The 13,316-nt window shown below is 40.4% G+C and overlaps 1 pseudogene; it reads left to right on the forward strand.

The window, feature by feature from the left end:
- On the forward strand, nucleotides 1-8,608 carry LOC109701746 (ubiquitin carboxyl-terminal hydrolase 10 pseudogene; annotated as a pseudogene).
- Nucleotides 8,609-13,316: the final 4,708 nt, after the last annotated feature.

The raw sequence follows: 13,316 nt of genomic DNA on the forward strand, positions 1-13,316 counted from the left end.
ATGTCTCCTGAAGCAAAGGTATGGTGCACTTCACAGAAAGCTTCTCTCTGGAAGGCAGCTCCTTGGAATGGTACCATGTTAGCCAGAAACCTTCCTTTCCTTCAGTGCAGCACCCATCCAATAAATACTCTCTCCAGGACCAATATTGCCAAGAATAATAGACAAACATGTTGCCTTTCAAACACTTTGAAGGTAGCCTGGAAACTGACATGCTTAGACCACTCACAGCAGAGAAAGATATGTACCCCCACTTCTTTGTCTGGATTGCCTACCAACTACCTGAGAGGGGTAGCTAGCCCACTAGTGGTGATCAAAAACTGATGCAGGGGGTAATAGTTTCTTTTAAAAGAGCAGCTCATGCTCAACAATTGGAGACTTGGGCAAAATCTGATTCTACTTAGAACACTATCTCCCAGCAATGCTGGTCTAGATCCTGCCAGTGTCTTTATTTGATTTTGTGATTGAAGCTGGACACTAAGGGAAAGGATATGCTATAATTTGGATCTGATGTGTACTCAAAAGTCTCTGTGTTAATAGATTAATCCCAAGCCTGTGGTGCTAGTAAGAGATGACAAAACCTTTAACAGGTAAAGCCTAATTGGAGGAAGTTAGTTTACTGAAGGCATGACCTTGGAGGGGATATTTGGGACTTCAGCCTTTTCCTCTATTTCCCTCTTTGTTCCCTGCAGGTCATGAGATGAGCCTGTTAGTCCACCACTCACTGTATTACCTCACCAAAGGACCAAAGGCAATAAGCCCAATCAATCAAGGACTAAAACCTCTGAAACTATGAGCCAAAATCAATGTTTCTTCATTATAAGCAGATTGTCTCAGCTATTTGTCACAGCAACAGAAAGTTGGCTAATACATATCCCCAATAGGTCAACTAAAACTAATCTTTAGTCTAAATCCAGTAAAATTTATACAGTTGATCAAGCTGACTTGAAGTTTATCTGAACAATGTTTCAAACTCCCTTGGACTACAAAGAGGAAAGGCATGACTAGAGGTGACTATTATGATCCCCTCCCTGAACCTCAGTCCCTCGGTCATTCATACACAAAATAAATAGTATGCAGAAAGTACGAAAGACTTCAATGTTGACAGGGACTGTTACCTTATACCTGCTTCACTTTATTTTATTTTATTTTTTATTCTTTTATTATTCATATGTGCATACAAGGCTTGGGTCATTTCTCCCCCCTGCCCCCACCCCCTCCCTTACCACCCACTCAGCCCCCTCCCTCTCCCCTCCACCCCCTCAATACCCAGCCCCGCTTCACTTTAATAGTGGGAAATCCTAGCCAAAACTTTCTTAAACACCTTTCTACAGTTCTCAATACTACTGACTGAACTAAATTTTTAACAATATTATTAGTGCCCATAGGCTCTTCTGACTTAAATAGCTCCTTACTGTAAAAAGAAGAATCACTCTCTTAAAAGGATAATTTCATCCCAGAACATTTTATATTTTAATTTATAAGTATTTCTTAAATAGCATTTTGATACACTGAACTAATAGTTTCACTTGTGAACCTGTTAGTAACTAAGTTAAGGCAATTTCATAAGTGACCAATTTATATTCTAGAAGTAATTTCCTATCCTGGACTAATCTAGACAACCATATTCCCATGCACTAAGCTGAGTTTCATAAGCAAAATTTGCAGATATTTTATATCAAGGTTTGAGTTGAAGATAGAGATTGGCAAATACCCTGGGAAAAATAATGTTAAGACATTGGAATCACAGGCTATCAAGGGAGGCAGAGTAAAATTAACAAAGATGGGCAGGGAAAAAATATCTAAATACCTTTTAAATGAGATTTGAAAAAGAGATGGAGAAGCAATGAGGTGTAAAGAGAAGACAAAGGCAAACTTTCAGATTTCCTGATAAGCAAACAGACATCATTCACAGCCTGTGAGCTAGTGAGGCAGAGAGGCCATCAAACCTCACAAGGAGCAATGCTCCCATTTCACACATTAATTTTAAAAAGGAAGTCTAGTCTTTGTCTGTCATTTAGCTAGTTAGATTTCTAGTTTTCCATTTCACTGCCCTAAGGAATCATTTATGTTGGCTCAAGCCACCAGAGACTAATGGATATTCCCTACTCCATAAACAGAAATCCCATTCACATGTATGTATGGAAAGGGTGGGGAAGGAACACGTGTGTAAGGTTTTCCACATCACCAAATCCATCATTCACCATCAGCATTGACAGTGAAATACTCCCACATATAAGCCAGGGGGACCTATATCTTTCTAGTATGCTGATCACCTTAGTATTTAGGCAAATATTTATCCAATCTGGTGGAGTTTAATACAGTGCTGCACCAAAAATGAGAAACAAACTGCAAGCTGGAAAGAATCTCAATGTGGCAATACATTTGAGAAACCTACTCTGACCATTAGGTCAACTAAGGTTTGTAGGGTACAGAAGAAAGACTCACTGTCCAGGATCCAGATCTAATTAGATAGCTAAAGAGGTTGCTTATGGCCCAAAATGCCAACTTCTGAGCATTTTGCAATTTATCAGTACCTTTATCAAGCAACTTTTTATTCATACTCAGACTATCTTATAAAGTACCACCAAACAAATAAGCAGGGGAAAAAAACACAACAACAGTTCAATTTTTCTTGTTTGAAAAAGGCTGAAAGAATATTGAAATTTTGGAAAACTTTTCATTTGGCTGACTAAAAAAATTGAATCACTGATTAAAGTTGAGATATCAGATTTAATCCAAGATATCAGGCACTCAATGACACCATCTTTTACCCAAATAGGTAGTCTAAATGTACTTACAGAAAAAGATAAGTCAAATCATAGGATTTTGAATTAAATCCAAAGCCCTATGACATTAGCACTAGAATAAAATATACTATTGGTAAGTCTAGCCTCATCTTAGTGACGTTCAGATATCTGTGTGTGGCTTTTGGGTTTACATATATGCTTGTCTTTTATTAATTATATGTTTTCTATTGTTGTCTACTGAGTTCAGAAAATGAAAGAATGATGCTGGCTGGAAATTTTACCCTAACCTAGAACCTAGAGGTTGGCCTAACCAACTCTATTTGGCAAAGCCCAAGTCTAGTTGTTATGACCTTCTTCAATACTCAGACTACTCTTGCAGTAATTCTCTATTCAGGAACAGAAAGTTAATCTCTTTTGAAAGCAGTTTCCCCTTCCACTGTGGAACAAACCTAAATGCTCCTCTGAAATAGTGTAAGTCTAAACTACTCTGATGCCAAATTGACATGAAAGAACTTGGATCTGTCTGAACAAGGATCTGAAATTAATTGAATCATGAACCCAGCACTGCAGGAAATTCACCATTGTTTTTGGTGGTAGTTGGAAGTGACAAATGCCACTTAATTTTTTTAATTAATAAAATGTTTAATGAACAAGGGTATCCAGCATTTCAAAAAGTCATGCTTCCTCCTTTTTATTGTTTTCTCTTCTTTAATAAAACAAATGACAATTTCACTTTTTAATCCCCTCTCAAGTCCTTTAAAGAAATTTTCAAGTTGGAAGCCATGAGAATAAATACTCCATGATAGCAGTGAAAAACAAGAGTCTAGCAGCCACTGGAGGAAACAGAACAGGTTAGAACTCTTGCAAAAGACCCATCCCAAAAGAATTATTTGACCTGTCTGAATGCTCACTGAAAATCTCCATTCTCAGGGCTTATCTTTATAAACTTATTCCATGATTCAGTTTGCTTTCTAAGGCACCTGTCACAAATAGTCAATGACAATTATTTAATATTGCTGCAACCTTGGGCAGCTTTAAAAATGGGACTAATAAGAGACTGACTAAAAAAATAAATAAAAGGAAAAACTAGGGAATGAGATGACCATACATACAAACTTTGAAAACTTCTGAAATACTTATGGAAATCAAGACTACTGCATATTTGAAAGGGCCACGTGTATAACCAGGCTTGTGGACATGTCCAGAAGAGTTCTAAGAAGACCGTAGCCTCTCACCCCTAGCTGACCTTGATGTTTTGATCAAGCAGAAAATAAAGACTAGAGCACACTTGTAAATAACCTACCATAGAACTTGAAGATGTGGTTACACACACACACACACACACACACACACACACACACACACATATACAGAGAAAGAGAGAGAGAGAGAAACAGAGAGAGAGAGTGAGAGAGAAACAGAGACAGAGAGGGAGAGTCATTGGCGAAAGCTGAGAGTTCAAGGCATTTAAGGAAATTTCTGATCATTAAGTGATCACTAAGCTAGCCAAGTAGAGTCTTCAGTGACTACACACAACTTTACAGACTATATAAACTTTACAGAATTAGTCCAGAAATGTCACTTAACAAACAATAAGAACAAAACTCAGGGAGAAGAGAAGGGTAGGGAGAAATAAATCGGCATAATTTTCACATTATATTATTTAAATCACCATATGTCAACAAGAAAACTGTGAGATATGCAAAAAATGAGAAAGTATAACCCACATATAGAAAAAAATATCAGTAACAGAAGCTGTTCCTAAAGAAGTCCAAATGTTGGACTTAACAAAGATTTCAGTCAGCTATCATATATATATATATCCAAAGAACTAAAAGTACTCATATACAAAGAATTAAAGGAGATCAAGTGTGGTGGCTCAAGCCTGTAATCCTAGCTATAGAGATCAGGAGAGATCAGGAGGATTTTTCAAGGCCAACTTAGGAAAAATGCTCATGAAGCTCCATCTCAAACAATGGCCGAGCACATGGCTCACATTTGTCATAACAGCTACACAGTGAAGCACAAAAGGAGGTTCACTGTCCAGGCCAGCCCAATCATAAAGCAAGACCCTATCTCAAAAATAACCAATACAAGAAGGGCTTGCAGAGTAGTTCAAGTGGTAGAGCATCTGCCTAGCAAGTGTGAGCCCATGAGTTCAAATCCCAGTACAACCAATGAAAAAAAAAGAAAAAAGAATACTCCTCAGTGTGTCCACCCCTGAATTCTTTTCTCAGTGAGACCACGGACCTGCAAATTGTCTCCCCTGACAAACAGATAATATGTCTTTCTAGTTTACAGGTTCACTGTAGAGTTGAATTTTTCTTCAGGATGGGAGACATATATCTATATCTAATTCAGATTATTTAGATGATCAAATTTAGAACTTTTGAGTTAAGATAGGTTGAGACATAAAGATATGCTCCCCCACAAAAACTTGCACAGAAATGTTCATAGAAGCATTACTGATGCTAGTCAAAAAGTGGAAACCATCCAAGTGAAAACCAGCTGATGAACAAAATGTGATAGTCAACAATGGAATAGTTTTTGACAAAAAAATGAGGTTTTGGTTTATGTTACAGCAGTGTGAACTTTGAAAACAATTATGCAATAAGTAAGAGCAGCTGAATAAAAGGGCCTTATGTTGAATGATCCCATTTTTGTGATGTTTCCACAACATGCAAATTCATAAAAACAGAAAGTAGATTAGTGTTTGGCAGGGGCTGAGGCAAGGGAAATGATTCCTGTGCACATGGGGGTTTCTTTTTGAGGTAATGAGGATGTTCTAGAATCAGAAGTGATGAACACGCAACTTTGTGAATATACTAAAAGCCACTGAATTGCACACTTTCAAGGGCAAATATTATGGGATATGAATTGTATCTCAATAAAATTGTAATTTTTCATTAATTTGTATCAAAATCTCAATAACCATGAAAACTTTTCTTTGTAGAATAAAAATTTCATCATATTTTACTAATACCAACCTCCCAACTTTCATGAAGTAGGACTAAAAATATCACACTCCATTTTATTTGTGTCTTATAATCCTTAAAACCTAGCTTTTAGTTTATGGACATTCAAAGGCATAAATGTTGAGTTTTTATTTTTCATTCATCCAAGAAACATTTATTGAGTGACTACTGTCAATTTGGTAAGGGAAATCTACATGATGCAGTAATAGACTCTCTCTCCAAAGAGTTTCTAAAGATTTTTTTGGCAGGACTGGGGTTTGAACTCAGGGCAGCACACTTGTTAAGCAGGCACTCTATCACTTGAACCACTCTGCCAATCCTTTTTTGTGTTTGGTTCTTTTGAGATAGATTCTCACAAAATATTTGCCCAAACTGACCTCAAACCAAATTCTCCTGATCTCTGCCTACTGAGCCACCAGAGCCGAGCAAGAATTCTTTAAATAAACAGAAAATAAATTTTTAAATGTGTTGAGAGAGATATGTGAAAACTGCTATGATCACATGTTCAGTTTTGTGTGTATGCATATATGCTACCTTCCCCCAGCTTCCTACATCTGTTCCTAAATGCAGTTGCAGTTTCATAAAGCTTCAGTTGTTCTGTTTAGGATAGACATGAAAGACAAATATAAAAGCTAGAAGACTTGATACTCTGATTACAGTTGTTAATTCACATTTATGTTATCAACCTAAAATTTTATATTAGCGCAGATCCAATTAAAAATCCTGAGTTAGAAATTTAAATTTTCCAGAATATTTTATGTAATAGATGAAATCATGGTGGTGATTTTATCAAAACTCTTAGATTTATGTAAGAGCAAAAGTACACAGTCCCAAACAGTGTCTGTGCAGAGGACGCAGAGTTTGTGGGGGATATGCTCACATCGGTTTCGCCCAAGGACTTGTAACAGCCCCCAGAACGCCATGGACTTCATCAGTGACACTGTGCCTGACAGCCCGTCCCCAGGAGCAGTCGACGGTGATGCGAGGACTGCAGGGGCGCCTGGGGGCTCCCCTGAGACTGAGTGTGAGCAGCCCTGCCTCCCTGCAGATGGCCTGCTAAGGACAGCTGTGCCACAGCCATACTCTGGCACCCATACTACTGAGAACTTCCAGTCACTAATGGGCAGATACTTGAATCCTCAGGCGAGGGCACAGCTGCCAACGGTGTGGAGTTGCACACAGTGGGACGCATAGACATGGACCTGTCAAGCCAGAGAGCGCAGGCTCTGTGTCGAGCGCCATTCCCACTAGCCAGCCCACCAAGTCCTGGGCCAGCCTTTTCCACGACTCTGTGCCCTCTTCCTCCTCGCCCATGGCGTATGTGAAAACTAAGTGTTCCCCTCCGGCTCCATCTCCCCTGGTCTCTGAAAAGCAGGTTGAAGTCAAAGAAGGGCTTGTTCCAGTTTCAGAGGATCCTGCAGCCATAAAGATTGCAGAGCTGTTGGAGAATGTAACCCTGCTACATAAACCAGTGTCATTGCAGCCCCGTGGGCTGATCAATAAAGGCAACTGGTGCTACATCAATGCTACGCTGCAGGCACTGGTGGCTTGCCCTCTGATGTATCACCTGATGAAGTTCATCCCTCTGTACTCCAGAGTGCAAAGGTCCACACCTATGATTGATAGCTTTGTCTGGCTAATGAATGAGTTTACTAATATGCCAGTGCCTCCCAAACCCCGGTAAGCTCTCGGGGATAAAGTTGTGAGGGATATCCGGCCCGGGGCTGCCTTTGAGCCCACGTACATCTATGGACTGCTGACGGTTATCATGTCCAGCCTGTCTGAAAAGGGCCGACAGGAAGATGCTGAGGAGTACCTAGGTTTCATCCTCAACGGACTTCACGAGGAGATGCTGAACCTAAAGAAGCTCCTCTCCCCAGACAACGAAAAACTTTCAATTTCCAACAGGCCCAGAAGCTACTCGGTAAACGACGATAAGCAGGAAGAACAAGGCGAAGGAAGTGAGGATGAGTGGGAGCAGGTGGGTCCCAGGAACAAGACCTCTGTCACCCGCCAGGCGGACTTGGTCCAGACGCCGATCACTGGCATTTTTGGTGGACCTATCAGGTCTGTGGTTTACCAACAAAGCTCAAAAGAATCTGCCACTTTGCAGCCATTTTTCACGCTGCAGCTGGACATCCAATCTGACAAGATTCGCACGGTTCAGGATGCGCTGGAGTGTCTGGTGGCCCGAGAGTCTGTGCAGGGTTACACCATCAAAACCAGGCAGGAGGTGGAGATCAGCCGGAGAGTGACTCTGCAAAAGCTGCCCACTCCTCTCTCTCAGTCTGCGGTTATGATTGTGCAGTTCAGTGATGCGATGCTTAACAGTATAAAGTTGTCGCCCATCAATAAAAATCATAAAATTGGTTTTAAAAAAAAAGTACATATGGGGAACTAATAAATATTTTCAAAGGTCATGTGACATATTGAAAGTAACATTAATGTAAGAATCTGCCAAACTCACTGAAGATCACAAAATTTCATGTATCTCATCTACCTATGAGGACAAAAGGTCCCTTATCTGTCAAAGCAGACATACAAAGTCCTCACACCATTCTTTCAACCCAATCTTTCATTTCCCAACCCCCATACCATAAGACAGCTTACAGCTTTCCTGGCAGTTATAGGATTTTGCAGAACTTAGATCCCTAGGTATGTAGTCCCTGAACAGACACCTTTTTATGCTCCTCTTAATATTCCTATTTGGGTCTCAGATAATGTATGGCCACCCATTTCTCTTAGAAAAACTTGCCTCCAACAGACTCTGCTCCTCTGGCTGACTACCTGCCTTCTCAGGGAACTTCTCAGAGAGCATGCAAACCAGATCCTGCTCCACCCTATAACAATTTCTGTTAAACCAGGGCATCTTGTTCTCCAAAAAGGATATTCTACCCTCTCCATTGGGACTTCGATGGACCAGCCCTCATCTGGTCATTCCCATGACACCCACTACTGTCAAGCTCAGTGGGTTCTCCAATGGCGACATCTCTCAAGAAACAATTAGAAAATGGAGAAGGAAGTGGGAGGACTCTTGGAATTGTCTAGAGAACAACATTTCACAGTGGTTCTCCTGGTCAATGCCCATCCTAACGCCTATGTTCTTGCTGTTCTAGTCTTAAATTTCCTCCCTTGTATCATACTACATGTCTGCTATTGCTAATCAAAAATTTAACCAGTTGTACCTCCAGGGATACCAACCTCTCCAAAATGACAGGATAGTTGGCTGATACCCACCATGTGGAGGTCGGAGGATTGGCTCGAGACTTTTTATGACCTGTGGCTGCAAGGGACCTTCATCAACTTCAGAGAAGAGGAAATCTTCATTTTTGGAGCCTGGGTGTATGCCATCATGAGGCTCAGCACCCCAACACTGTTTGCCAACTAACCCTCCCTTCCCCTATGCTGCCCCTTGCCAGCTCGAAGAAGCCAGAGCGAACACAATGCCCCCCTTCCTTAACAAACAAAAAAGGAAGAAATGTTGGCAATAATGGCGCCGATGGGTTTCAGTTCTTACTGCACCCTTAAGCTTCCATTTCCCAGGGTCATGGCCCTGCCTCCCAGGGTCACAGTCCAGCCTCAAGTCTAGCTTGAATCCTCCTTCTGCCCCAACCTCCAATCAGCATGAACCATAAGATCCTAACCAATCAGATCATGCTGAGTCTCACTGAGGGGTATTTAAGCCCCTGCCCCTCTCTCCCTCTCTCTCTTGGCTCTCTCTGCTTTCTCCCTCTCCCACCTGGCAATAAAGAATCTCTTGGCCAGAAAAAAAAAGCTGGCTCCCTTCATTGCTGATGCTGTCTATTCCTCTGGCCTCCTTGGATTTTTTAGAACTGTTCAAAATCCCCTGCAGACATTTTTAAACATAACTTAGAGGTTGGGTTTGGGTCATTCACGCAGTTTCAGTAGCTATTTCACTTCACTCTTCTCCATTGCCTGGACATAGACTTTCTGCTCCAGCCTCCATCCTTTTCCACCATACCTAAAGAGCCCAGCTTCTAGGAAGTAGAAGTGATTTTGACAATAACACTCACTGCTAGGTTCTTGTGTTAGTCATTTTTCCATTGCTATAACAAATACTTGAGATAATCAACTTATAAAGAGAAAAGGTTTATTTTGTCTCACAGTTTTATAGATTTCAGTCCATGATTGGTTTCCTTGTTGCTTTTGGACCTGTGGTGAGACAGCATATCATGGTGAGGATCATATCGGGGAGCAAAGCTGCTCTCCTTATGGTCAGAATGCAAAAGAGAGACACAGAAGAGACTAGGGTCCTACAATCCCTTTTGAGAGCATGGCTCCATGACCAGAAGACCCCCCACTATTCCCCAACACTTACATATTCTGCCCCCTCCCAATAGCACCAAGATGGGGACCAAGAGTTTAACACACGGACCTATGGGGGCATCTAGATCCAAACTATAGCAGTTCCCATGATAATCAAATGAGATCATGTCTACAAAAAGTTCTGTGTTAAAACAGCCAAGATGCCCCACCACTGATGAATGGATAAAGAAAATGCGGTATCTATACACAATGGAATTTTATGCAGCCATGAAGAAGAACGAAATGTTATCATTAGTTGGTAAATGGATGGAATTGGAGAACATCATTCTGAGTGAGGTTAGCCTGGCTGAAAAGACCAAAAATCGTATGTTCTCCCTCATATGTGGACATTAGATCAAGGGCAAACACAACAAGGGGATTGGACTATGAGCACATGATAAAAGCGAGAGCACACAAGGAAGGGGTGAGGATAGGTAAGACACCTAAAAAACTAGCTAGCATTTGTTGCCCTTAACGCAGAGAAACTAAAGCAGATACCTTAAAAGCAACTGAGGCCAATAGGAAAAGGGGAACAGGTACTAGAGAAAAGGTTAGATCAAAAAGAATTAACCTAGAAGGTAACACCCACGCACAGGAAATCAAGAGTCAATGCCCTGTATAGCTATCCTTATCTCAACCAGCAAAAACCCTTGTTCCTTCCTATTATTGCTTATACTCTCTCTACAACAAAATTAGAAATAAGGGCAAAATAGTTTCTGCTGGGTATTGAGGGGGGGAAAGAGAGGGGGTGGAGTGGGTGGTAAGGGAGGGGGTGGGGGCAGGGGGGAGAAATGAACCAAGCCTTGTATGCACATATGAATAATAAAAGAAAAATGAAAAAAAAAAGTTCTGTGTTAAGATAAGGCTTTAGAATATAATTTTGTACTGGCAGGCAAAGAAAAATGCCTAAATAACCCATAACTTGAATGAAAGAGAAAGGCTACTCTATGTATTATGTTTTCAGTTGCAATTTCTTTTATGATGATGTTCTCAACAGGAACCTGCTTAGCACCTTAGCCTAGGAAATAAGTTGTCCTAGATGGGTCCAGATGCCAAATAATTTGGTAGTTGTTACTGAGCAACCCAGCATCCCTGAGGTTTGTGTAAAGTTGATGTACTTTGATAACCTAAATGGGAAATAGAATTTTGCCCATAATTAAAAGTTAACCATTATTTTTAACCAGACAAGAAATTTTATATTAAATTCATTACAGGAATCAGAATTAGTCACCTTGACAACTGTAGAGGGAAATCACGAGCACTCTGGGCTAAGTCTATTCTTAGGGACTCTAGGTAGCTGGTCTCTGTAAAGCTGTCTTTTGTATCCAAATGCTGTTCTGTCTGTCAGTTACAGTCACTTGCATGTTCCATCACAAAAGCTCCCTGTCATCTCTGGATAAGATTCTAACAGCTTCCAGAACATCAATTCTGTCACTAACATTTATTTCTTACCAACCTACATAAGATTATATTAACTTAACCAGACTAGAGACATTCTTTTTCTGTTAAGATCAACCTCTAGGCCAGACCTGTCCTCCCTCTGAGCTTTTCTGCAGGGTCTCTGTCAAGGACTCTCTTTCCTCCTCCTTCTCAGATGCCTTACACACAAGAACATGCAAAAAAATGTTTCCCTCAGTTAACACTACATTAACTTTGGAGGTGAATTACTTCAGAGTGTGTTTCTGCTAAATTATAACTGGCACATTCAGGTCAATTTCCCCCTCTCTATTTACCCTGACATATTTCTCTCTCCAGCACTAAGAACCACCACCAACGTCTCACTCACAATGCCCTTTGCAGAGAACACTTTAGCTAGGTGGCAGCCTGAGTTGCCCAGTAGAAGAGCATCCAAGCCATCTTCCTTGAAGAACCTAACTCCTTTTCTTTTCTTCCCTGTGTTTCATATGTACATCATAAAAACCCATATAGTTCTGAAAGTGTATCATGGTTATTTTCCACACTTAAGATACTCCAGGAACTTCCACTGATTTATGTAGAAATGATATGATAAGTTTTAGTGTTTGCTAGAAATAATCAGGATTAGTTAACCAGTCCATGTAGGATACCATGTAGAACTGACTGGACTCAGAAACCCATTGGAAATGAGGAAGAGAGGGAGGGTTTTACTTAAGAGTATCTATAGATGAGTTGGGAAGTCTTTATATGAAAAAGGAATCTCAGGAAGGGGAATAGGATGGGGTTAGAAGGTGGAGGAGCAGAAAAGGGAATAAAATTGATTTAAAATATGTTGTGCTTGAGATGTCTGAGATATGAATAAAGTGAGAATTGAGAAGTAAAGGTGAAAAGAATGGTAGAAGCTGCAAAACTCATCATAAGAGATGGTTACTGAAGCCATGAGAGTAGTTGGGGGTGGTTTGCGGGAGAGGAGACAGAGAGAGAGAAAAAGAGGGAGGGAGGAAGGGAGGGAGGGAGAGAGAGAGAGAACACAAAGGGAAAAAAGAAAAAACTAATCTATAAGACAAACCACCATACTTCTTCTGTCTGTCCCCATTTAGGCACAAGTTTATTTTTGAAAAGGTAAGTGATTGTGACCAGAGCTTAGGATGTATGGAGGGGCAGAGTAGCCCAAAGAGGTGAATGAGGGAGCACATTTCTTCTCAACTCTGTCATTAAAAGTTAAGCCAATTTATTCAAAGCCAGCCATAAATTCAGTGGTGAATGCATCCTAAAGTAAGAAATAGCATAGCAAATCTAGAGGACGATTGCGAGCGCTTTATGCTAGGTGCACACTCACCCCAATAAAGTACCAGAGTCCCACTAAAATGCAGTATGAGCAATGCCCTCTTAAACTTATTTTCTTCACATTGGACTTAGAAGCCTAGAAATCTACTAGACAGATGCAGAAAACAAAAATCTAATCTCAGCTTCGTTTTTAGGTTATCTATGATGAGACAACAAAAATCCCATTTATTTTTTCTATAAGATCCCAGAAAAGTTAACAAAGGATTTTACATTCAAGCACTGATGTATTCACTTAAAATCCTTATCTTCTCTGTGATTATGGAATCTGGATTGGAGTTTTTAACTATCACTTTCCTCGTTCACTGTACTCAATACTAGCAACAAAGAACCTGACCTCTCTGCTACATACCAACTATTCTAGAGTTCTAGAATATAGTAGCCTTGTGTCTAGGTTAAATCTGTACCTGGACTACTCAATGAAAACATGGATGATTATTTTAACTTCTGTTCCATTTTACTGTACACGCAAGTATCTCCTACACTAGACTCTTTGCCAAGCCCTGCA

This window comes from Castor canadensis, chromosome 13, assembly GCF_047511655.1.
Source record: "Castor canadensis chromosome 13, mCasCan1.hap1v2, whole genome shotgun sequence".
Taxonomy (NCBI): Eukaryota; Metazoa; Chordata; class Mammalia; order Rodentia; family Castoridae; genus Castor; species Castor canadensis.